This window comes from Phyllobates terribilis, unplaced genomic scaffold, assembly GCF_046119375.1.
Source record: "Phyllobates terribilis strain yellow unplaced genomic scaffold, ASM4611937v1 Scaffold_3__8_contigs__length_932513732, whole genome shotgun sequence".
NCBI lineage: Eukaryota > Metazoa > Chordata > Amphibia > Anura > Dendrobatidae > Phyllobates > Phyllobates terribilis.
Window position 1 is genome coordinate 194,172,079 of NW_027362763.1, and position 23,408 is coordinate 194,195,486.

A 23,408-nucleotide genomic window follows, 5' to 3' on the forward strand; every position below is an offset into this window, starting at 1 on the left:
GTTAGATGCAGAAAAAAATTATTTTTAATTTGCAACCTGATGGAGGTCAGTATAGATGGACTAATAGACCAAGTCCCACACACCGCTAGAAGCCCAAATATTTTTTCAGAGCTAGATGCAGAAATTTTTTTTATTCAATTTGCAACCTGATGGAGGTCAGTATAGATAGACTAATAGACCAAGTCCCACACACTGCTAGAAGCCCAAATATTTTTTCAGAGCTAGATGCAGAAAAAAATTATTTTTAATTTGCAACCTGATGGAGGTCAGTATAGATGGACTAATAGACCAAGTCCCACACACCGCTAGAAGCCCAAATATTTTTTCAGAGCTAGATGCAGAAAAATTTTTTATTCAATTTGCAACCTGATGGAGGTCAGTATAGATGGACTAATAGACCAAGTCCCACACACTGCTAGAAGCCCAAATATTTTTTCAGAGCTAGATGCAGAAAAAAATTATTTTTAATTTGCAACCTGATGGAGGTCAGTATAGATGGACTAATAGACCAAGTCCCACACACCGCTAGAAGCCCAAATATTTTTTCAGAGCTAGATGCAGAAAAAAAATATTTTTAATTTGCAACCTGATGGAGGTCAGTATAGATGGACTAATAGACCAAGTCCCACACACCGCTAGAAGCCCAAATATTTTTTCAGAGCTAGATGCAGAAAAAAATTATATTCAATTTGCAACCTGCTGGAGGTCAGTATAGAAGGACTAATAGAACAAGTCCCACACACTGCTAGAAGCCCAAATATTTTTTCAGAGCTAAATGAAGAAAAAAATTATTTTTAATTTGCAACCTGATGGAGGTCAGTATAGATGGACTAATAGACCAAGTCCCACACACTGCTAGAAGCCCAAATATTTTTTCAGAGCTAGATGCAGAAAAAAATTATTTTTAATTTGCAACCTGATGGAGGTCAGTATAGATGGACTAATAGAACAAGTCCCACACACTGCTAGAAGCCCAAATATTTTTTCAGAGCTAAATGAAGAAAAAAATTATTTTTAATTTGCAACCTGATGGAGGTCAGTATAGATGGACTAATAGACCAAGTCCCACACACTGCTAGAAGCCCAAATATTTTTTCAGAGCTAGATGCAGAAAAAAATTATTTTTAATTTGCAACCTGATGGAGGTCAGTATAGATGGACTAATAGACCAAGTCCCACACACTGCTAGAAGCCCAAATATTTTTTCAGAGCTAGATGCAGAAAAAAATTATTTTTAATTTGCAACCTGATGGAGGTCAGTATAGATGGACTAATAGACCAAGTCCCACACACCGCTAGAAGCCCAAATATTTTTTCAGAGCTAGATGCAGAAAAAAATTATATTCAATTTGCAATCTGATGGAGGTCAGTATAGAAGGACTAATAGAACAAGTCCCACACACTGCTAGAAGCCCAAATATTTTTTCAGAGCTAAATGAAGAAAAAAATTATTTTTAATTTGCAACCTGATGGAGGTCAGTATAGATGGACTAATAGACCAAGTCCCACACACTGCTAGAAGCCCAAATATTTTTTCAGAGCTAGATGCAGAAAAAAATTATTTTTAATTTGCAACCTGATGGAGGTCAGTATAGATGGACTAATAGACCAAGTCCCACACACTGCTAGAAGCCCAAATATTTTTTCAGAGCTAGATGCAGAAAAAAATTATTTTTAATTTGCAACCTGATGGAGGTCAGTATAGATGGACTAATAGACCAAGTCCCACACACCGCTAGAAGCCCAAATATTTTTTCAGAGCTAGATGCAGAAAAAAATTATATTCAATTTGCAACCTGCTGGACGTCAGTATAGAAGGACTAATAGAACAAGTCCCACACACTGCTAGAAGCCCAAATATTTTTTCAGAGCTAAATGAAGAAAAAAATTATTTTTAATTTGCAACCTGATGGAGGTCAGTATAGATGGACTAATAGACCAAGTCCCACACACTGCTAGAAGCCCAAATATTTTTTCAGAGCTAGATGCAGAAAAAAATTATTTTTATTTTGCAACCTGATGGAGGTCAGTATAGATGGACTAATAGACCAAGTCCCACACACCGCTAGAAGCCCAAATATTTTTTCAGAGCTAGATGCAGAAATTTTTTTTATTCAATTTGCAACCTGATGGAAGTCAGTATAGATGGACTAATAGACCAAGTCCCACACACTGCTAGAAGCCCAAATATTTTTTCAGAGCTAGATGCAGAAAAAAATTATTTTTAATTTGCAACCTGATGGAGGTCAGTATAGATGGACTAATAGACCAAGTCCCACACACTGCTAGAAGCCCAAATATTTTTTCAGAGCTAGATGCAGAAAAAAAATATTTTTAATTTGCAACCTGATGGAGGTCAGTATAGATGGACTAATAGAACAAGTCCCACACGCTGCTAGAAGCCCAAATATTTTTTCAGAGATAAATGAAGAAAAAAATTATTTTTAATTTGCAACCTGATGGAGGTCAGTATAGATGGACTAATAGACCAAGTCCCACACACTGCTAGAAGCCCAAATATTTTTTCAGAGCTAGATGCAGAAAAAAATTATTTTTAATTTGCAACCTGATGGAGGTCAGTATAGATGGACTAATAGACCAAGTCCCACACACCGCTAGAAGCCCAAATATTTTTTCAGAGCTAGATGCAGAAAAAAATTATATTCAATTTGCAACCTGCTGGAGGTCAGTATAGAAGGACTAATAGAACAAGTCCCACACACTGCTAGAAGCCCAAATATTTTTTCAGAGCTAAATGAAGAAAAAAATTATTTTTAATTTGCAACCTGATGGAGGTCAGTATAGATGGACTAATAGACCAAGTCCCACACACTGCTAGAAGCCCAAATATTTTTTCAGAGCTAGATGCAGAAAAAAATTATTTTTAATTTGCAACCTGATGGAGGTCAGTATAGATGGACTAATAGACCAAGTCCCACACACTGCTAGAAGCCCAAATTTTTTTTCAGAGCTAGATGCAGAAAAAAATTATTTTTAATTTGCAACCTGATGGAGGTCAGTATAGATGGACTAATAGACCAAGTCCCACACACCGCTAGAAGCCCAAATATTTTTTCAGAGCTAGATGCAGAAAAAAATTATATTCAATTTGCAACCTGCTGGACGTCAGTATAGAAGGACTAATAGAACAAGTCCCACACACTGCTAGAAGCCCAAATATTTTTTCAGAGCTAAATGAAGAAAAAAATTATTTTTAATTTGCAACCTGATGGAGGTCAGTATAGATGGACTAATAGACCAAGTCCCACACACTGCTAGAAGCCCAAATATTTTTTCAGAGCTAGATGCAGAAAAAAATTATTTTTAATTTGCAACCTGATGGAGGTCAGTATAGATGGACTAATAGACCAAGTCCCACACACCGCTAGAAGCCCAAATATTTTTTCAGAGCTAGATGCAGAAAATTTTTTTATTCAATTTGCAACCTGATGGAGGTCAGTATAGATGGACTAATAGACCAAGTCCCACACACTGCTAGAAGCCCAAATATTTTTTCAGAGCTAGATGCAGAAAAAAAATATTTTTAATTTGCAACCTGATGGAGGTCAGTATAGATGGACTAATAGACCAAGTCCCACACACTGCTAGAAGCCCAAATATTTTTTCAGAGCTAGATGCAGAAAAAAAATATTTTTAATTTGCAACCTGATGGAGGTCAGTATAGATGGACTAATAGAACAAGTCCCACACGCTGCTAGAAGCCCAAATATTTTTTCAGAGATAAATGAAGAAAAAAATTATTTTTAATTTGCAACCTGATGGAGGTCAGTATAGATGGACTAATAGACCAAGTCCCACACACTGCTAGAAGCCCAAATATTTTTTCAGAGCTAGATGCAGAAAAAAATTATTTTTAATTTGCAACCTGATGGAGGTCAGTATAGATGGACTAATAGACCAAGTCCCACACACCGCTAGAAGCCCAAATATTTTTTCAGAGCTAGATGCAGAAAAAAATTATATTCAATTTGCAACCTGCTGGAGGTCAGTATAGAAGGACTAATAGAACAAGTCCCACACACTGCTAGAAGCCCAAATATTTTTTCAGAGCTAAATGAAGAAAAAAATTATTTTTAATTTGCAACCTGATGGAGGTCAGTATAGATGGACTAATAGACCAAGTCCCACACACTGCTAGAAGCCCAAATATTTTTTCAGAGCTAGATGCAGAAAAAAATTATATTCAGTTTGCAACCTGATGGAGGTCAGTATAGATGGACTAATAGAATGATGCTATGCCCAAAAGATTTTACTTCACTAGGTGCAGTAAAAAAATTGGTATTCTATACACAGGTGGTATATCTTGCAACACAGATAGGCTACTCCACTGACTAACACACTCTGCAATAGGCCAAAAAGGATTAGCTTTGCTAGATTCAGCCAAATGCTGTGAAAAAAACTTGCACAGCACTGGCACAGACCTGCCTGGCAAAAACTGATAGGAACTGATGTAACCTAGTCCTGAAAAGGACTCCAATTACAATTAGTCTTTACTCCCACAATCTATCTATTTAAGAGCACAGACCTGCCTGATAAAAGTCGTAGGAAATGCTGTAACCTAGTCCTTAAAAGGACTGCAATCACAACTATTCCCTACTCCCAAGCTATCTGCATATTTGTGCGAAAATTGGCTTGAAATTAACAAGGTATAGCGCACACAGCAACAGCGGTGCCGTCTAACACGCAGCTGCAGCAGTGAGAAAATGGTGGCGACGGGGAAAATGGCTTGGTCTTATAGGGCAAGGACATGTGACATACACTGCCAATCACACATGCCCTTGCTTGTGTGAAAAAAAGCACTTCGCTCCGTGTGTGCGCTGCTGATAGGCTGACAGATTGCACCTCCCCACTGTAAATGCGGGAAAGAGAAAAAAAAATGGAGATCTTCATTATTCCTGAAGAGATCCATCCCCTGCCCCTCCCCCCGCCCCGCTGTACACTCAAACTGCGTATTAACATTAATTTTCATCATTACTGAGAAAAAATCCAGTTATGATTTTGGTGCACGAACAGTTATCGAACATAACCTCGAACAGCCGAATTTTTCTCAAATTGTTCGTGTTCGCCGACCGGCTCGAACACCGCCCAAAACAGCTCGAATTTGAGATTGGCGAACAGTTCGAGTAGAACAACGCTCATCTCTAGTTGACACCAATCCTCCACCTGGGTTGCCGGGTCATTATCCTCTACTCCTTCTGGTGAGGTTGAGGACTCCACCGTGTGTATGGAGTTGTTATTTACTGTGTACAATTTGGCAACAGTGGCATAGCGTGGTAATCTAACCTCGTCCTCCCCATAGTTTAGGAGGCACCCTCCCATTGCGTACATCCACTAACCCTCTGGCAGTTAAGAGTGTAGGTCTAAGCTCCGAGCTAAGGGGCTCTATTACCGCCTGGCAGCTCCGTCCTTTGAGACCTATTGCTGCTCTACACCAAATCAGCTGTTCACTCATCGGGGGAATCACAATGGGTACCGGGTCTGTCACCTGTACATTACCAATTTAACCGCATGTTAGCTTTACCTGTTGCTGGTACATAAGGGCTCGGATCTCTTTCTGGAGCGCCCTTCTCTGCCCTGGTCTGGCAGTGTCAGCTATCTGTTGGAGCAAGAACAACACTTCTCCCAAACAGTTACTAACAATATTTGTGCCAAGTACCATATACAAGTCTGTATCATCAGGATTAGTCTCTACTACAATTAGTCCCTGGTCCTTCAGTTCCACTCTTCCCACCTTTACTGCCACATCCTTAACCCCGACTAGGTTAAGGGGGAGGCCGTTTGAGGCATACACGGAAAGATTTGGATCTGGTGGGTGAAGTTCATCTATGGACCAGAACCTTTTGTAGAGGACATCAGGCATGATGGTTACCTGAGATCCTGTGTCCAGCAGAGCAGGTGTCGCGATGCCATCCAGCACGATGGACAGGAAAGGTCTTCCTCCCACGAACCTGTGGTACCAGTTTGATGGGCTTGAGGGATCTACTCCAGGGTGTCGGCCCTCGGCCCCAGGGTTTGCTCGTTTAAAGGACCGCTCCGGACGGCGTGACCTGTCTTGTGGCAGCAGTGGCTGACAGGGTCCTTCGGCTGGCGGCGTTGGTCCCTGGTTCGGAGGGGTGGCGTTGTCCTCCTCTTCCTTCTCATCCAGGGGACATCCTCAGGGCTGTCGGCTAGCAGGATCCTTCCTTCCTCCTCGGGTTCCGTCCGCAGCTGCAGGGCACTCAGTACAGTGGTCATGGTTTTGCTCAACTGACGCACTTCAGAGCGCAGGCTGTCCAGCTCACTAGGGGACGTTGCTGGAACCTTGGCTTCAGCAGTCACCAGGGAAAAGGTAGATGCTGCAGGCACCGGGGTGGCCCCACCCTGGTAACATTGGGTAGCAGTTGTTTCCAGGGGCTGCAGTCCTTTTATAGCCAAGGCCTTAAGGGTGTCAAAGGTGGCATCTGGATGATCCAGGGACCACCAACACACAGTCCTGCTCTCCTCTTGAGACCTCAGTCCCCGGATAAACTGTTCCTTCAGCATTTTATTTTCATTATTGATGCTGGTTGGACTAACCTGTTTCAGAGCTCGCAGGGCCCCTTGTAAATGCCAGGCATAGTCCCGAACACTGTCCTCCGGTTGCTGAGAGCAGTTGTAGAACCTCATCCGGAGGTCTGTCTCAGTACGATCCTCAAAGACAGTCTGTAACTTCTTAAAGATTGCGGACACTGATTCCTGGTCTGCGGCCGACCTCTACCTCTCGCTCCGCAGCACCAGTCAATTGTTCCAATACAACAGCGGCTCTTTACTTGCCTGTCATAGAGTACATGTCCAGTATACCGCATATTTTCCTTTTGAATCCAGACAGGGTATCTGGTTTGCTGCTGTACTGGGGGAGCCACTTCGCTTCAAGGATGTATGGTAGGGCCATGGGTATGACAGGGGTTACAAGCCCTGCTTGTGGAGCGGCTGCTCCGGCCTGCTCGGCTCCGGGCGCGGGTTGATCATCAGGGCCGTTAACCGGTACCCCGGCGTTGTGCTGTTCTTCGGACATTCTGGCGCCCCCCTAGCGAACCGTGGCCTACCTTCTTTTCTTTTCTTCCGGTAGGCCGCAGCTCCGCAGGTGACAGTCTTCCTTCAGGACCTTGCGTCAGAGCGCTCACTGGGGCTCCTTCCAGGACCTGCTTCCGGGTTTGACGTCGAGGCATGGGGCATGTCCGGGGCTTCACGCGCTTCAGCAGGTACGCCTCTCAGTTTCCCGTGGTTACGCCCTTCTTCCCGCACGGCGGCACAACAATGGTGGCGATCTTCTCCACAGTTAAATACACAGTTCTGATTAAAGGCGCACAGTACACGGTGGCAACGGGCACAACACTCCATCGTTGCAGCGGGCACGGAATCCTGTTCGTGACGCCAGGAAGAGATGACGCGCCCAGGGGATGGGGACGACTCGGTGCCCGGGCCTTGTTGTTACCTGACCTTGGGGGATGTCGTGGTGGTCGGGTCCCGGGCTGGTACCCTGGGGTCACTCTTAAAAGAAGGGGGGTTAGTTATATGGGATAGGGAATGTTCATGACACCACCTGCGGTGTCTGGTGAGGATCACCAGCGCTGCGACAGTCCTCTGAGGCCGGTGTTTAGGCAGCTTAGTTGGTATGACTCCCCACAGGTGGAGTGGGGCCTCAGGGCAGCCTAAGTGTAGGATGCAGGACAGAGGGGTCCCAGCCGGGTCAGAGGAAGAATAGGCACACACACAACAGTTCACTTCAGTACCTTTACTGGTGGTGTTTCTGGCACGGTCCAGGGTACTTCAGGGTGAAGGGTGCATATCAGGACTCTCCCCAGTGAGCGGATGTGGGGCCTCCTGTTCTTTGCCTTTCCTTGATAAGTTTCTGACCTGCCTGGAGCTAGGCCTAACTTGGTCTCTGTCTTGCACCTGCTGACCTGGTGGTGGGGCCTTCTGTTGGAGTTCACACTCCCTGGTCTCTGGTGCCTCCGTGACTCCTGACCCTGGTATAACAGTCAGCTTCTGGTGAACCTGGGACGTATAGTTCTCCAGGGGTTCCGGTTATTCCTGCTGGGGATATAGGCCCCCCGTAGGCGCGGACCCGGTGCCGGTAAATGGTTTTGGGGTGAGCTGGTTAAGCTCCTCTGCCCCCTATGTAGCTTGCTTACTCCACGCTCGGGGCCCTCACGAGGCTTCACACAGGCAGTAGGCCTCGCTACTCTTCTCCGCTCTCTGAGCGTCGGCACGCTCCTGGCTCACTAATCTGAGCTCTCTGAGTCTGGAATGATCTAACTGAGCTCCACTGAAGGCTAGCTTCTGCAGGAGCACCTCTCAACAGACTGACTGAAACTAAGACTGCGCTGCCTGGCTCCACCCTCCCTTTATATATATCCCTCTCCGGGCTCCCTCTGGTGGTCTGAGGTGGTAGGATGGAGGTGTGTGAATGCTATGAGGGCCTCTTGTGGAGAAGTCCGTCCATGCACCCCTCTGGGATCTGTGGCACCAATGCGCAGCAGGGCACCACATATACAGATAGGGAATATAGGTTGTGAGCCTCAATGGGGACAGTGATGTTGAAGTCTGTAAAACATGGAATTAATGGTGCTTTATAAGTGATAAAATAAATAATGAATAAGGCATAATATACTAGAAGATGTAAAGCTAAATTAGAGTAACAGCCATGTATTAACATACACGCACAGTACATTCAATCAAAATTTTAATACAATCTTGTCCATTTTATTTTATACATTTATTACTCTAACACATTTTTTATCCATCTTTACTGAGCACGCTCACAAAATGCCTGTGCGTAAATTCTGTGCAGTGGGAATCCATGTTTTTTCACCCACTGTGGATGAGGTGAGAGGATTTTTCTACCAACTGAGGAAAATGTTGGAACATCTGAGAAGTTTGACCTTGTCTTGTCCGTAGGCAAGAAATCCCTTAATGTAGACACAAAGTTGTGTCACTGTGATTTTAGGCTTAATTTATCACAGCTGTCAGGCACAAAAAGCGTAAAGGAAAGTATTGGAGGAAGAATAATCAACCATTGATAAGGGACTTCTGCTTTACATCCTAATGACAACCACCTATAAGTCCACTCTTATTTGTAGCCCACGACTGAAATGGGGATGAAGCTTATTATGATTTTAATTTTCGTGTAACATTATTAAATGATGCAAAAATGTTCATACTGGAAAAAAATCAATTTAATATGCAGACACTGATTATATGTCAGCTCTTTCACAGTCCATGTACAATTATGCACATTGTAAGAAGGGTACAGACACAGGCTTACAGTAGCTACCAAAGAGGCTCCCCATGCCACTTCTGTGAGGCTCAAAAAGGAAAAATGCTGAGATGGTTGATAGCCTTGTAATCATTGCATGTCCCTCATATATTTTAGGCTGTATGCCCACTATGCGTTTTTTAAGCATTTCCACAGCGCCAATTCCACCGCAGAAACACTTAAAAAATGCTTGGTAGAAGGTCTGCAATGTTCCCCAATGATAATCCGCATGTACTGTGCACATGCTGCGGAAATTTCCGCTGCGGATTATCATTGCGGAAAAATCTGCAGCACTACCAATTATTTTGCGTAAGCGCTTCGTTTTCACCGCCATTGAATTGCATTGAATCGCTAAATATCCGCATGACTACATGTGCACATGCGGATATTGAGCGATTCAATGTGCGGATGGTACCCGGGTCTAGAGAAGAGGAGACCCGTAAAAAAAAAGAATTAAAATAAAAAATAAACATTATACTTACCTTCTGATGGCCGCCGGTTTCCTTAGCGTTGCATCCTGGCTCCCCGGTAGCTCTCGATGGTCTAAAAGGACCTTCCATGACGTCATTTAGTCATGTGACGTCGGCGGTCGCGTGACCTGTCACATGACTAAATTACATCATGGAAGGAGCTTCTAGACCACCGCGAGCCGCCCAACACACCGGACACACCGGATAAGGAGATCGGGGGCCATCAGAAGGTGAGTATAATGTTTATTTTTTAACATTCTTTTAAATTATTAACTTGGTCACACTATATAAATCCATGCCGGTTGCATGGATTTATATAGTGTGACCAAGTTGTCAAGCACTTTCCAAGTGATGCTAAAATCGCTTGGAAAGCGCTTGGCAACCCACATGCGAAATCGCATGTGAAAAAGGCGGGACAGAAAAACACATGTAAAATCCGCATGCGTTTTTTCTGCCAGGGAGATGCAGAAACGCTCAGGAAAAATCCGGAGCATTTCTACATCGTGGGCACATAGCCTTATTCTAATAGGGAAATATTAGGATCTCATGAGAATATTGGCAATGCCAGAGGTTAAGACACTTTGGAACCTTAGTACAATATTTAATATTTATCTAAGGTTTGTAATTGAAAACAGGTAAAAGAGGCAGGTTGGCATTTTAAATTAAACATTAATTTTAACCAAAACTAGATGTATTTTTTCCAATGAGCCTGTAGGAGTCTGTAAGGGTGTGACAGGGACTGTCATACTCCTCTCCCCTGGAAGACAATGTTGACGAGAAGTATATTTAAATATGTGGTTTTATTGTATTTTCTTAGCAGTGTAAAATGTAAAGGCGGCGGTGTTCACACCGTGTAGTAACTGAGGCAGTGACCCAAGCAAATCCAACATAAACAGCTTTTATTCAGCAACTCACGGGTAAACAGAAAGTCCTCCGGTTCGCAGCCAGGTTAGCATAAGTCCATAAACAACGGATGCCGTGGGCAAAGGCCGCGCCGGGCCGCTCAAATCCTGACGGGTGCAGAGCCTTCCCTGGTATGGGTTCAGCTACACACAGGCCCGCCGAGCTTTCCTGCTATGCTCCTAGCAGGTCCCAACACTGAACAACACTAATCCTTAACGCAGGGTTTTAAAAGGACCTGTGGCAAGAGCCACTGGAAATCCCGGGTTGGAGGGAGGAGGCCGCACCACTGCCTTCTTGTTGCTTCCTCCAAGAAATGAAGGCCCTGTCGGTTTTACTTAATCTGCCTTAGCCAGATAGCCTGACCAGGTCAATGCTCACCTTCATTCCTGAATTGCAGCCCCAGCTGTCTGTGACTGCAATGCATTCCAACGGGTTTAATAGGTCTCTGTACACATTCTGGGGGATATATAACGTCCCTCGTATACAAACCCAGTCACTGCCTCACATATCCCCCCCCCCGTTCATACTTGTGGGGTTGAACATTTGTCACCATACAGGGTGCCCGGGACAGGGCATCCGCGTTTGCCTGCGACTTCCCAGCGCAATGTTCTACAGAGACACTGAAATTTTGCAGTGACAGAAACCACCTGGTGACTCGCGCATTCCTCTCCTTGGCGTGCCTCAACCAAACCAAGGGTGAGTGGTCTGTCACCACGCGGAACTGACGCCCGAGCAAATAATAACGTAGCGATTCCAAGGCCCACCTAACTCCTTTACAACCCAAGGTGGTTTGCATGTTAATGACCAGGCCAATTTCTGCAATTCTGACCACTGTCACTTTATGAGGTAATTACTCTGCAACACTTCAACGGATCCCGCTGATTCTGAGACTGTTTTTTCATGACATTTTGTACTTCATGATTGTGGAAAAATTTCTTCGATATCACTTACGTTTATTTGTGAAAAAAACTGAAATTTGGCGAAAATTTTGAAAATTTTGCAATTTTCAAAATTTTAATTTTTATGCCCTTAAATCAGAGAGATATGTCACACAAAAAAGTTAATAAATAACATTTCCCACATGTCTACTTTACATCAGCACAATTTTGGAACCAAATTTTTTTTTTATTAGGGAGCTATAAGGGTTAAATTTGACCAGCGATTTCTCATTTTTCCAACAAAATTTACAAAACCATTTTTTTAGGGACCACATCACACTTGAAGTCATTTTGAGGGGTCTTTATGACAGAAGATACCCCAAAGTGACACCATTCTAACAACTGCACTCCTCAAGGTGCTCAAAATTCAAGAACTTTATAAACCCTTCAGGAGCTTCACAGGAATTTTTGGAATGTGGATGAAAAAAATGAACATTTAACTTTTTTCACAAAAATGTTACTTTAGACCCAATTTTTTTTATTTTTGCAGGGTTAACAGGAAAAAATGGACCCAAAATTTGTTCTGCAATTTCCCCTGAGCACACAGATACCCCATATGTCGGGAAAAAACACTGTTTGGGCGCACGGCAGGGCTCGGAAGAGAAGGAGCACCATTTGACTTTTTGAATGTAAAATTTGGTTGAATAATTAGCGGACGCCATTTTGCGTTTGGAGAGCCCCTGATGTGCCTAAACAGTGGAAACCCCCCACAAGTGACACTATTTTGGAAACTAAACCCCTCAGGGAACTTATCTAGATGTCTGGTGAGCACCTTGAACCCCCAGGTGCTTCACAGAAGTTTATAACATTGAGTTGTAAAAATAAAATTTTCACATTTTTCCCACAAAAATGTTTTTCAGCCCCAAATTTTGCATTTTCATAAGGGTAACAGGAGAAATTGCACCATGCAGTTTGTTGTGCAATTTCTGCAGAGTAAGCCGATACTCCATATGTGGGGGAAAACCATTGCTTGGGCACATGGCAGGGTTCGGAAGGGAAGGAGCACCATTTGACTTTTTGAATGTAAAATTTGCTTGAATAATTAGCGTATGTGCCCCTGATGTGCCTAAACAGTGGAAACCCCCCACAAGTGACACCATTTTGGAAACTAGACCCATCAGGGAACTTATCTAGATGTGTGGTGAGCACCCTGAACCCCCAAGTGCTTCACATGAGTTTATAACATTGAGCCATGGAAATAAAAAAATCGAACTTTTTCCAAAAAAATTATGTTTTAGCACCAATCTTTTTATTTTCACAAAGGTAAGAGGAGAAAATGGACCCCAAAAACTTTTGTGCAATTTCTCCTGAGTACGCCAATACCCCATATGTGGGGAAAATACAGTGTTTGGGCTCACAGCAGAGTTCAGAAGGGAAGGAGCACTGTGTGACTTTTTGAACGCAAAATTGGCTGGAATTGAGAGCAGACGCCATGTCGTGTTTGGAGAGCCCCTGATGTGCCTAAATAGTGGAAACCCCTCACAAGTGACCCCATTTTGGAAACTAGACCACTCAAGGATTTTATCAAGGGGTATAGTGAACATTTTGAACCTAGAGGTACGACACAGAATTTGATAACATTAGGTCATCATATTGAATAAGTTGTCATTAGTCTTGAGCGCAAGTGCTCGCTACTTGAGTTTGCATCGGGTACTCAGGTATGTACCATGTATCACGGGTGCTCGAGTGACATGTTCGAGTCCCCGTCCGTGTGTTTCACAGTTAGACACCCAAAAAAAAAACATGCGGGGATCGCTCGTGCATGGCAGGCAATCCCCGTGAGTTTTTTTTGGCCAAACAGCATATGGGGCGGAGACTCGAGCATGTCACTCGAGCACCTGCGATACTCAGTGCATACCCGAGCACCCGATGCACTGCGCATGACCAAAACATCTTCCTGCTGTCTGGTGACCCGGATGTTATCATGAAGACATCGGGTCGCCATGGCAACATCCGGGAAGCCGCGGTAGACAGCGCTGGGGGCCGGAAGAGGAGGTGAGTATTGAGATCACCTCCCCTTGCCACCGCAAAACTGCAATCGACTTCGATCGCAGCATTGCATGGGTTAATGTGCCCGGGAACGGTGCTGGACTGCTCCCAGCACATAGCACCGGGTGTCAGTTGTGACAATCAGCTGACACTCGGCGGCGATCGCGCCCGCACAGCCTGTGTGCGCGCGTAATCGCAATGACGTATTAATACGGATCAGGCTCTTAAAGCCCAGGGCACAGACGCGTAATAATATGTCTTGGGCTTTAAAGGGGTTAATAGCCAAACACTCCTTCTCTACCATGCTATAGTTTTTTTCCGCCGGGGTAAGCTTTCTACTCAAGTAGGTGACCGGGTGCTCTTCACCATTCACTTTTTGTGACAATACCGCCCCTAGGCCTACCTCCGAGGCATCTGTCTGTACAATGAAGGTTTCCTTGAAGTTGGGGCTGATGAGGACCGGCTGTCCACACAGGGCCAACTTCATGGACTGAAACGCTTCTTCTGCCTGAGGCTTCCACCGAACCATTACCGATTTTTTCCCTTTCAAAAGATCGATCAGAGCCACGTTCTCCCAGCAAAATTAGGTATAAACAGGGGGTAATACCCAAGGATGCCAAGGAACGCCTTCATCTGTTTTGTACTTGACAGTTTAGGCCAGTTTTTAATGGCCTCAAGTTTATTGATTTGGGGCCTGATAACTCCTCAGCCTATCATATACCCCAAATATCGGGCATCCTCTAGCCCTATCGCACATTTTTTGTGGTTTGCCGTTAACCCGGTGGCTCTGAGAGAATCCAGCACCGCTTGTACCTGGGATAGGTGCGTATGCCAGTCAGTGCTAAAGATGATGATGTCATCTAGATACGCGGACGCGTACTCCTGATGGGGCTTGAGCACTATGTCCATCAGCCTCTGGAATGTCGCCGGGGCCCCATGTAACCCAAAAGGTAAGACCACATAGTGATATAGACCCTCCGGAGTTATGAAGGTGGTCTTTTCCTTCGCCGATTTCGTGAGAGGTACCTGCCAGTAACCCTTGGTGAGATCAAGCGTGGTAAAGTACTGGGCCTGCCCCAGTCTCTCAATCAGCTCATCCACCCTGGGCATTGGATAAAGGTCCAACATCGACACTTCATTTAATTTCCGGAAATCGTTACAGAAGCGTAACCATCCGTCTCGTTTCGGGATCAATACGATGGGGCTAGCCCACTCACTCCATGATTCCTCGATGACACCTAACTGGAGCATTTGTTTTACCTCAGAAGTGATGGCTTGCCTCCGGGCTTCGGGTACCCGGTACGGTCTCATTCGTACCCTTACCCCAGGTTCGGTGACAATGTAATGTTGGAGAACCGTAGTCCTACCCGGTAGCTCTGAGAACACGTCGGTATTCTGCTGCACCAGCGAGCAAGCCTCCCGTCGCTGCTTAGTGAGACCATCACTTATCCATTCCTGACCTCTCCCTCGGACGCATCAATGGCTGAAGGTAGAGAACTCTCTGGCGGCATGCCCGGAGTGACGTCTGTAACTAAACACTGTCGATCTTTCCAAGGTTTTAGCAGGTCTACATGATGAAGCTGTTCAGATTTCCTCCTGGTAATTTACCTCCCCCTCCTTTTCTCGAACTTCATATGGCCCTTGCCACTTGGCCATGAGCTTGCTCTCGGCTATGGGTACAAGTGCTAACACCCGATCGCCCTTGTGAAAAGACCTGACCGTGGCTCTTTTATTATATGTACGCCTCTGTGCTGCCAGGGCATCTAACAGATGTTCTTTCACGATGGGCATGACTGCCGCGTTCCTGCATACTAGCCACGTGTTCAATTATACTCCTATGTGGAGCCGGCTCTTGTTCCCACGTTTCTTTGGCTACATCCAACAGACTCCAAGGGTGTCTGACGTACAATAACTCAAAGGGAGAGAACCCTGTGGAAGCCTGGGGTACCTCACGGACGGCGAACATCAAATAGGGTAGCAACATGTCCCAATCCCTTCCGTCCTTAGAAACCACCTTTTTTAACATGGACTTGAGGGTTTTATTGAACCGTTCTACTAGCTCGTTGGTTTGAGGGTGGTACACCGAGGTGCGCAATTGTTTTATTTTTAGCAGTTTGCACAGTCCCCTCGTCACCTTGGACATAAAAGGGGTCCCTTGATCCGTCAGGATCTCCTTAGGTAGCCCAAGGTGACAGAACATGGCAAACAGGTCCCGTGCAATCAGTTTCGCCGAGGTGTGTCGTAGCGGTATAGTCTCGGATACCGGGTGGCATAGTCGACGACCACCAGTATAGGTTGGTGGCCACGAGCGGATTTTACAATGGACCCTACTAAGTCCATTGCAATCCGTTCAAAAGGCACCTCTATCACTGGCAGAGGTACCAATGGGCTACGGAAACTTGCAGTGGGTGTGGTCAGCTGACATTCAGGGCAGGATTCGCAGTACTTTTGGACCTCCGCGTAAATCCCCGGCCAAAAGAACCGCTGCAAGATACGCTCTTGCGTCTTTATAACCCCTAAGTGTCCACCCAGCAGGTGTGTGTGTACCATATCCAGAACCGCCTGACGGTACGACTGAGGTTCCACATACTGTTCCACGACCTCGTCCCTGATTTTGTCTACCCTATAGAGCAACTCACCATTGACTACCATGCGTGGAAATACAGTATCTGCACCGGGCTGTTGAGCTACGCCATTTACCTCTAACACCCTTTGCCTCGCCTGAGTGAGGGTGGGATACTATAGCTGAGCTGTCCCAAATGTGCCCTGGGACACTTCCAGCTCGGGGATCGATGGGGTCTCCTCGACCTCTCCTACCAGCACCTCTAGGGGAAACCTATCGGGTTCACACTCTGTCCCTAGGTTGGACACCCGTACTGCAGGTACCCCTGACTCGGGTTCTTCGGGTACAGTGCCCGTAATAAATTTTACCGGGGGGAGAGTGGTTCTTGTTTTTCCACAGAGTCCAGAACAGGGGCAAGTCTCTTCCCAACACAGTCCCATAGGGAAGAGTTTTTATCACCCCCACCACATATTTCGTGTCCTCACATGGCATGGACAAAACTACCTCTGCGGTTGGGTATTCTTGGAGGTCCCCATGGATAAACACAACCCGACTGTCTGTCCACTGGGGTTGTCTCCTGCCACCAGCAGACTCATGTACCAAAGTCACTAGGCTCCCCGAGTCTAAGAGGGCATCCATTGGGTACCCATTAACCGGTACCTGGCACAGTTGGGGTTCACTGTCTGGGGGGTCGGCACTCGCAGCGCAGACGGTCTGGGTATACAGTGAGACCCAGCGGTTATACCCGCAGTCCATGGGCACTGTAGTCAGGGGGCAGTTAGCAACCACATGTCCCGGCCCCTGAGACCGCCAGCACCTAATGGTGGAGGTACTGTTAGTTCTTGTGACCGTTTGGGAGGGAACCGGTCTCCTGCCACTCTCACTCTGGAGTACCCCTTCAGCACGGGTATGGTGCTGACTGTCCTCAGCAGAGGGATGCGACCCCTTTCCCGGTTCCTGGGTTGGCAGGGTAAGGCGTGACAGCCGCGACGGTGCAGAGTTCCGTATAAAGTCCTGAGTGGCCGAGTACCGCTTGATCAGGCTGACCACCTGGTCGAGGGTGCCAGGGTCCCCTTGCCCTACCCAACATTGGATAGCGGCCGGCAGAGTCCTCACCAGCCAGTTGACCACCACCCTCTCCACCATCTGGGCCGGAGTCAAAGTCTCAGGCTGGAGCAACCTCTTTACCAGCTGCAGAAGGTCTCCACAAAGGCCCATGAAAATACGTGATGAGCTTTCACGTATGTATTGACCCCCAGTCGGGCAAGGATCCCACCTTTGAGCCTTTGGTAGTCCTGGGCGTCCTCCCAACTGAGGTCGAAGTAGGACTTCTGAGCATCGCCGACAAAAGATGGAGCCACCACTTCCGCCCACTGGCCGGCTGGTAGGTTTTCCCGCTCTGCTGTGCGTTCATAGATGGTAAGGAAGGCTTCCACGTCGTTCTCCGGTTCCATCTTCCTCAACGCTGAGCGAACCTTGTCCCGGGCCTCTCGACGTTCTCGGGCTGGTGCCATCGGCGTCTCTCGCAGAGCTGTGAGCTGCTGCATAATCAGCTCCTGCTGCTGCCGCTGCGTGAGGATCAATTGCCTTAACAGCTCCTCCATTTTGTCCACGGGTTTGGGCTGAAAGGTGGCAGGCCAGATTGTCACAATGCCCACATTCTCCACCAAGCTGTAAGGCGGCGGTGTTCCCACCGTGCAGTAACTGAGGCAGTGACCCAAGAAAGTCCAACATAAACAGCTTTTATTCGGAAACTCACGGGTAAACAGAAAGTCCTCTGGTTCACAGCCAGCTTAACATAAGTCCATAAACAATGGTTGCCGTGGGCAATGGCCGGGCCGCTCAGAGCCTGATGGGTGCAGAGCCTGCCCAGGCGTGGGTTCAGCTACACACAGGCCCGCCGAGCTTTCCTGCTATGCTCCTAGCAGGTTGCAACACTGAACAACACTAACCCTTAATGCAGGGTTTTTAAAGGACCTGTGGCAAGAGCCACTGGAAAACATGAGTTGGAGGGAGGAGGCCGCCCCACTGCCTTCCTGTAGCCTCCTCCAAGAAATGAAGGCCCTGCCGGGTTTTACTTATTCTGCCTTAGCCAGATAGCCTGACCAGGTCAATGCTCACCTTCATTCCTGAATTGCAGCCGCAGCTGTCTGTGACAGCAATGCACTCCAACGGGTTTAATAGGTCTCTGTACATATTCTGGGGGATATATTATGTCCCTTGTATACTATCCCAGGCACTGCCTTACTGCACTAATTTATGGGGTTCTTCTAATGAATGGTGATTAATGAACAATGTTATTAGTGTATAATAATAGCCTGAACTAGGCACTGGGAAGCATGCCTTATTCACCTTCCACAAGTGAAAGCCGGAAGGGAAAACGAGTGAGGGAGACGGGATGGGTTTTGTTAATACTGTGGAGCCGGACGGAGTATCCTGGGAGCTGAAGTGTCCAGTAAATGGAGGGATTGCTCAGGCTAAATGGAGAACATGGAAATACAGTATACTGTGTTTTGTCATCTATTGAGCTCAGACTGTTAAGTAAAGTTGGACTGGTTGTTAAGAAGCGAGTATCCCCTGATTTGTGTGCGGCTGATCCTGGACCAAAAGACGTGGATGCAGCGGAGACCTCCGGCCTGAAAATGAGTGCACTGCACTACACACAGCACAACATTGATGGACAGGGATATTGTTTATTTGTGGGGTGCCAAGGCATGGGAACGCAGCCCCTCGACCATGACTACCATCCTGGGCACCTTACAAGTCCACTACCAATTGTTGCAATAATCTCTGTGGACGTACTAATATGTATGGTACTTATGGTATTTGGGACATTTTCAAGAATATGGCATATAATAGTCCACAAAAAAAACACTGATACTGCTCCACATACATATAGTCATGGTTGAAAGTTTTGGCATCCATGAAATTGTTACAGAAAATTAAGTATTTCTCCCAGATAATTATTGCAATTACACATGTTTTGTTATACACATGTTTATTCCCTTTGTGTGTATTGGAACAACACAAAAAAGAGAGAAAAATAGGCAAATGGACATAATTTCACACAAAACCTCAAAATTGGATTGGACAAAATTGTTGGCAGCCTCAACTTAACATTAGGTTGCACACCCTTGGGAATAAATAACTGCAATCAATTGCTTGCCATAACTATAAACAAGCTTCTTACACCTCTCAACTGGAATTGTGGACCACTTTTGATTTGTAAACTGCTCAAGGTCTCTCACATTTGAAGTGTGCCTTCTCCCAACAGCAATTTTAAGATCTCTCCACAGGAGTTCAATGGGATTTAGATCCAGACTCTGGCCACTTCAGAACTCTCCAGCACTTTGTTTCCATCCATTTCTGGGTGCTTCATGAAGTATGTTTGGGGTCATTGTCTTTCTGGAAGATCCATGACCTGGGACGCAAACCCAGCTGAAACTGGGCACTATATTGTGACCCAAAATCCTTCGGCAATCTTCAGATTTCACGGTGCCTTGCATACAGTCAAGGCACCCAGTGCCAGAGTCTGTGAAACAACCCCAAAACATCTTTGAACCTCCACAATATTTGACTGTAGGTACTGTGTTCTTATCTTTTCCGGCCTCATTCCGTTTTCGGCAAACAGCAAAATGATGTGCTTTACCAAAAAGCTCTATCTTGGTCTTATCTGTCCACAAGACAATTTCCAAGAAGGAATTTAGCTTATGCACATATATTTTGGCTAACTGCAGTTTAGCTTTTTTATGTCCCTGTGTCATCAATGGGGTGCTCCTGGGTCAACTGCCAGCGTTTCATTTAATTCAAATATCGAATAGTTTGTGCTGACACTGATGCACCCTGGATCTGCAGGACAGCATGAATTTCTTTGGAACTTCATTGGAGTTGCTTATCCACGGGCCAGACTATCCAGCATTGCAACCTTTCATCAATTTTTCTCTGCCGTCCATGTTCAGGGAGACTAGCTATACTGCCATGGGTTGTAAACTTCCTGATTATGTTGTGTACCGTGGACAAAGGAACGTCAAGACCCCTTGAGATGGACTTGTAACCTTGAGATTGTTGACATTTTTCAACAATTTTGGTTCTCAAGTCCTCAGACAGTTCTCTTCTCCTCTTTATGTTCTCCATGCCAAGTGTGGCATACACAGACACACAATGCCAAGATTGAGTCGATTTCTCCCCTTTGTATCTGATTTCAGGTGTTATTTTCATATTGCCCACACCTGTTACTTGCCACAGGTGAATTTGAATGAGCATCACATGCTTGAAGCAAAGTTGTTTACTCACATATTTGGAAAGGTGCCAATAACTTTGTCAGGTCCATTTTTTGGGTTTTGTGTGAAATTATGTCCAATTTGCCTTTTTTTCTCAGTTTTTTTATGTTGTTCCAATACACACAAAGGAAATAAACATGTGTATAACAAAACAAGTATAATTGCAATAATTTTATGGAAGAAATACTTCTTTAGTTTCTGGAACAATTTCAAGGGTTTTAAGGGGCTTCATTAACCAGTACAAGATACACTTCTTTCTCAATGCCCACCTTTTTCCAGCAGACCAAATCAAGATAGAATTTATGGTCTCTCTGCTGTCTGTACAAACCCTGGCTTGGGCAAATCCCATTTGGGAGTGTGTGGGTCCAGAGACCCGTGACATAGGGAGGTTCCTCAAGCAATACCGAGCGGTTTTCGAGGTACCGGGCCGCACCTCCTCAGCCACTTTGTCCCTGTTGAATCTGAGACAAGAAGTGAATGCCGTGACACAGAATGATCTACGCTTCCATACCCTGGTTGCGGAGCTAGCCTGGAATGAAGAAACCCAGATGGCAACCTTCTGATTGGGCCTGTCTGGTCGAATTAAGGATGAATTAACAGGCAGGGATCTACCATCTTCCCTGGATGCCCTTATACATCTGGCTTCTAGGATTTATCTCCACTTTAACAAGCATGATCAGAAGCCCAAGTATCTTTCTGTGCCAGAGGACCCCCCCCCCAGACTAGCCCAAGCCTCCCATTATCCCTTGCCATCGCAAGTCACACCTCCTGCTGTTGAGCAGATGCTAGTGGAGTGGGCCAAACTTTCTGTACAGGAGTGACAGTAAAGGTATAGTGAAAACAAATCCATGTATTGTGGAGGCAAAGGGAATTATGTTCAACAGTGATCAGTGAAGCCAGGAAACTCCAGCACTTAGGGTTGGTCAGAGAGATGACCCTAGGTAAGAAAGTTTGCTCTCCGAAACTAGTGACCAAAGTCACACTGGTCTGGACTGTGAAGTCTCTTTCAACGGCAGCCCATCTTGATTCCGGTTTGGCTGCCAACTTCATTCGTCAGGACATGGCTCTTAAATTTGTACTTTAGACACAATGGCTTGATCAACTTCTGGTTATTGCTTCCATAGACGGACAACTCCTGGTTGAGCCTATCCGATTCATCATGTGGCCCATCACGCTGCAGATTGGAGCCCGGAATTCCAAAAGGATTCCATTCTGCGTGCTGTCAAAATCTGTTAACTCTGTCCTTCTGGGTCTGCCATGGTTGCGTTCACTTGCGACGATTGTCGATTGGTCCTCCAGTCAAGTGCTTTAGTGGGGACCATCGTGCGCTACCACCTACCTCACCAAGGTCTTGCCCAAGTCTCCGCCTTTCGTGCTGTCTAACTGCTCTTCTCTGCCCACCTATTGTCTAGCCTTTGTAGATGTCTTTTCGCTAGAAGGCAGAGGTCTATATAGACTATATGATTGCCCCACCAACCTTGAACCTGGCACCTCTCCTCCCCAAGGCTGGTTATACCCTCTATCCCTGAGAGACTTGGGCCATATTGGAATATATCCAAGAGAATCTTGTCAAGGGATTCATTTGTAAGTTCCTTTCTCCTGCCATTACCGGTAAAATCACCATCAAAATCAAGTACACTGTGCCCTTGATTTCAGAACTTTACAGAATCCGTGTGGCTAAGATTTTCAACATATTTGATCTAAGATGGGCTTATAACTTGATCCGGATCCATAAGGGAGATGAGTGGAAGACAGCCTTTAATACTCGTGATGGTCACTGTGACTATCTCGTCATGCCCTTTGGTCTGTGCAATGCACCCTCCGTGTTCCAAGAATTCATCAATGACATTATCAGGGACCTTCTCTATGTTTCCATGGTCGTGTATATGGAAGACATCCTGATATTATCTCCGGATCTACATACCCATAGAAGACACGTCTGTCAGGTTTTGCAGCACCTACGGGAAAACTATTTATTTGCCAACTTTTCCAAATGTGTCTTTGCCATTCCTTGGTTACATTATTTCCAATCATGGTCTTGAAATGGATCCTGAGAAAGTTTCTGAGGTTCTATCTTGGCTTGGCCCTCAGAACTTATGTGCCATCCATCGCTTTATGGGGCCTGCCAACTTCTACAGGCAGTTTATCCCTGTTAGAACCCTCCTGTTAGTTTTTGCTATCTTGTGTTTTGCGGTCACATGACCAGCTGCCTATATATTCCAGCTCCGCCCTTCTGGCTTTTCTGGACTTCAGTGTTTTTTGCCTGTCTCTCTAGCCAGGTGCTTCGGTGCCTATCTCTGTCTAGTTTGCTTGGTCCTCTGGGACCTCTAGTACTTTTTGTCAGTTTGTCTTTTTGCTCTGCAACAACTTCTGTTAGGAGGTGTCCCATTTTTGTCCCAGTCCTTAGTTCTTTTAGGGACCGCTCCCTTTATTCTATAGGTCTCCGTTCAGACTAGCCGAGGACGAAGGCAGGTCTGTTCACAAGGAACAGGCTGCCCGCTACATCGTAGGGATTCAGCTTAGTCTTACTGTAGGGACAGCTTTTCCCATTCTTTCCTTAGTTTATGTTGCAGATCCTAACAATCCCTCACTTCTAGTCCCTCAATGCACCAATCTCTGCCCTAACCAAGAAGGGGGTGAATGCCAGGATCTGTCCTGAGTCTGGTGTCTTGTCCTTCTAGCACTTGAAAGAGGCCTTCACAAGAGCTCTGTTGCTACATCACCCCGACCCTAACAAACAGTTTCTTCTGAAAGTGGATGCCTTCTCTATCGGTGCTGGGGCAGTTCTTCTGCAAAGAACTTCTGGGAAATCTGTCTCCTGTGGGTTCTTTTCTAAACTATTCGTACAGGCTGAGCGAAATTACTCTATTGGGGATCACGAACTACTGGTCAGTAAGATGGCGCTAGAAGAATGGCGTCATCTACTTGAAGGCGTCAGCTCTCCAGTAATAATATACACTGATCATA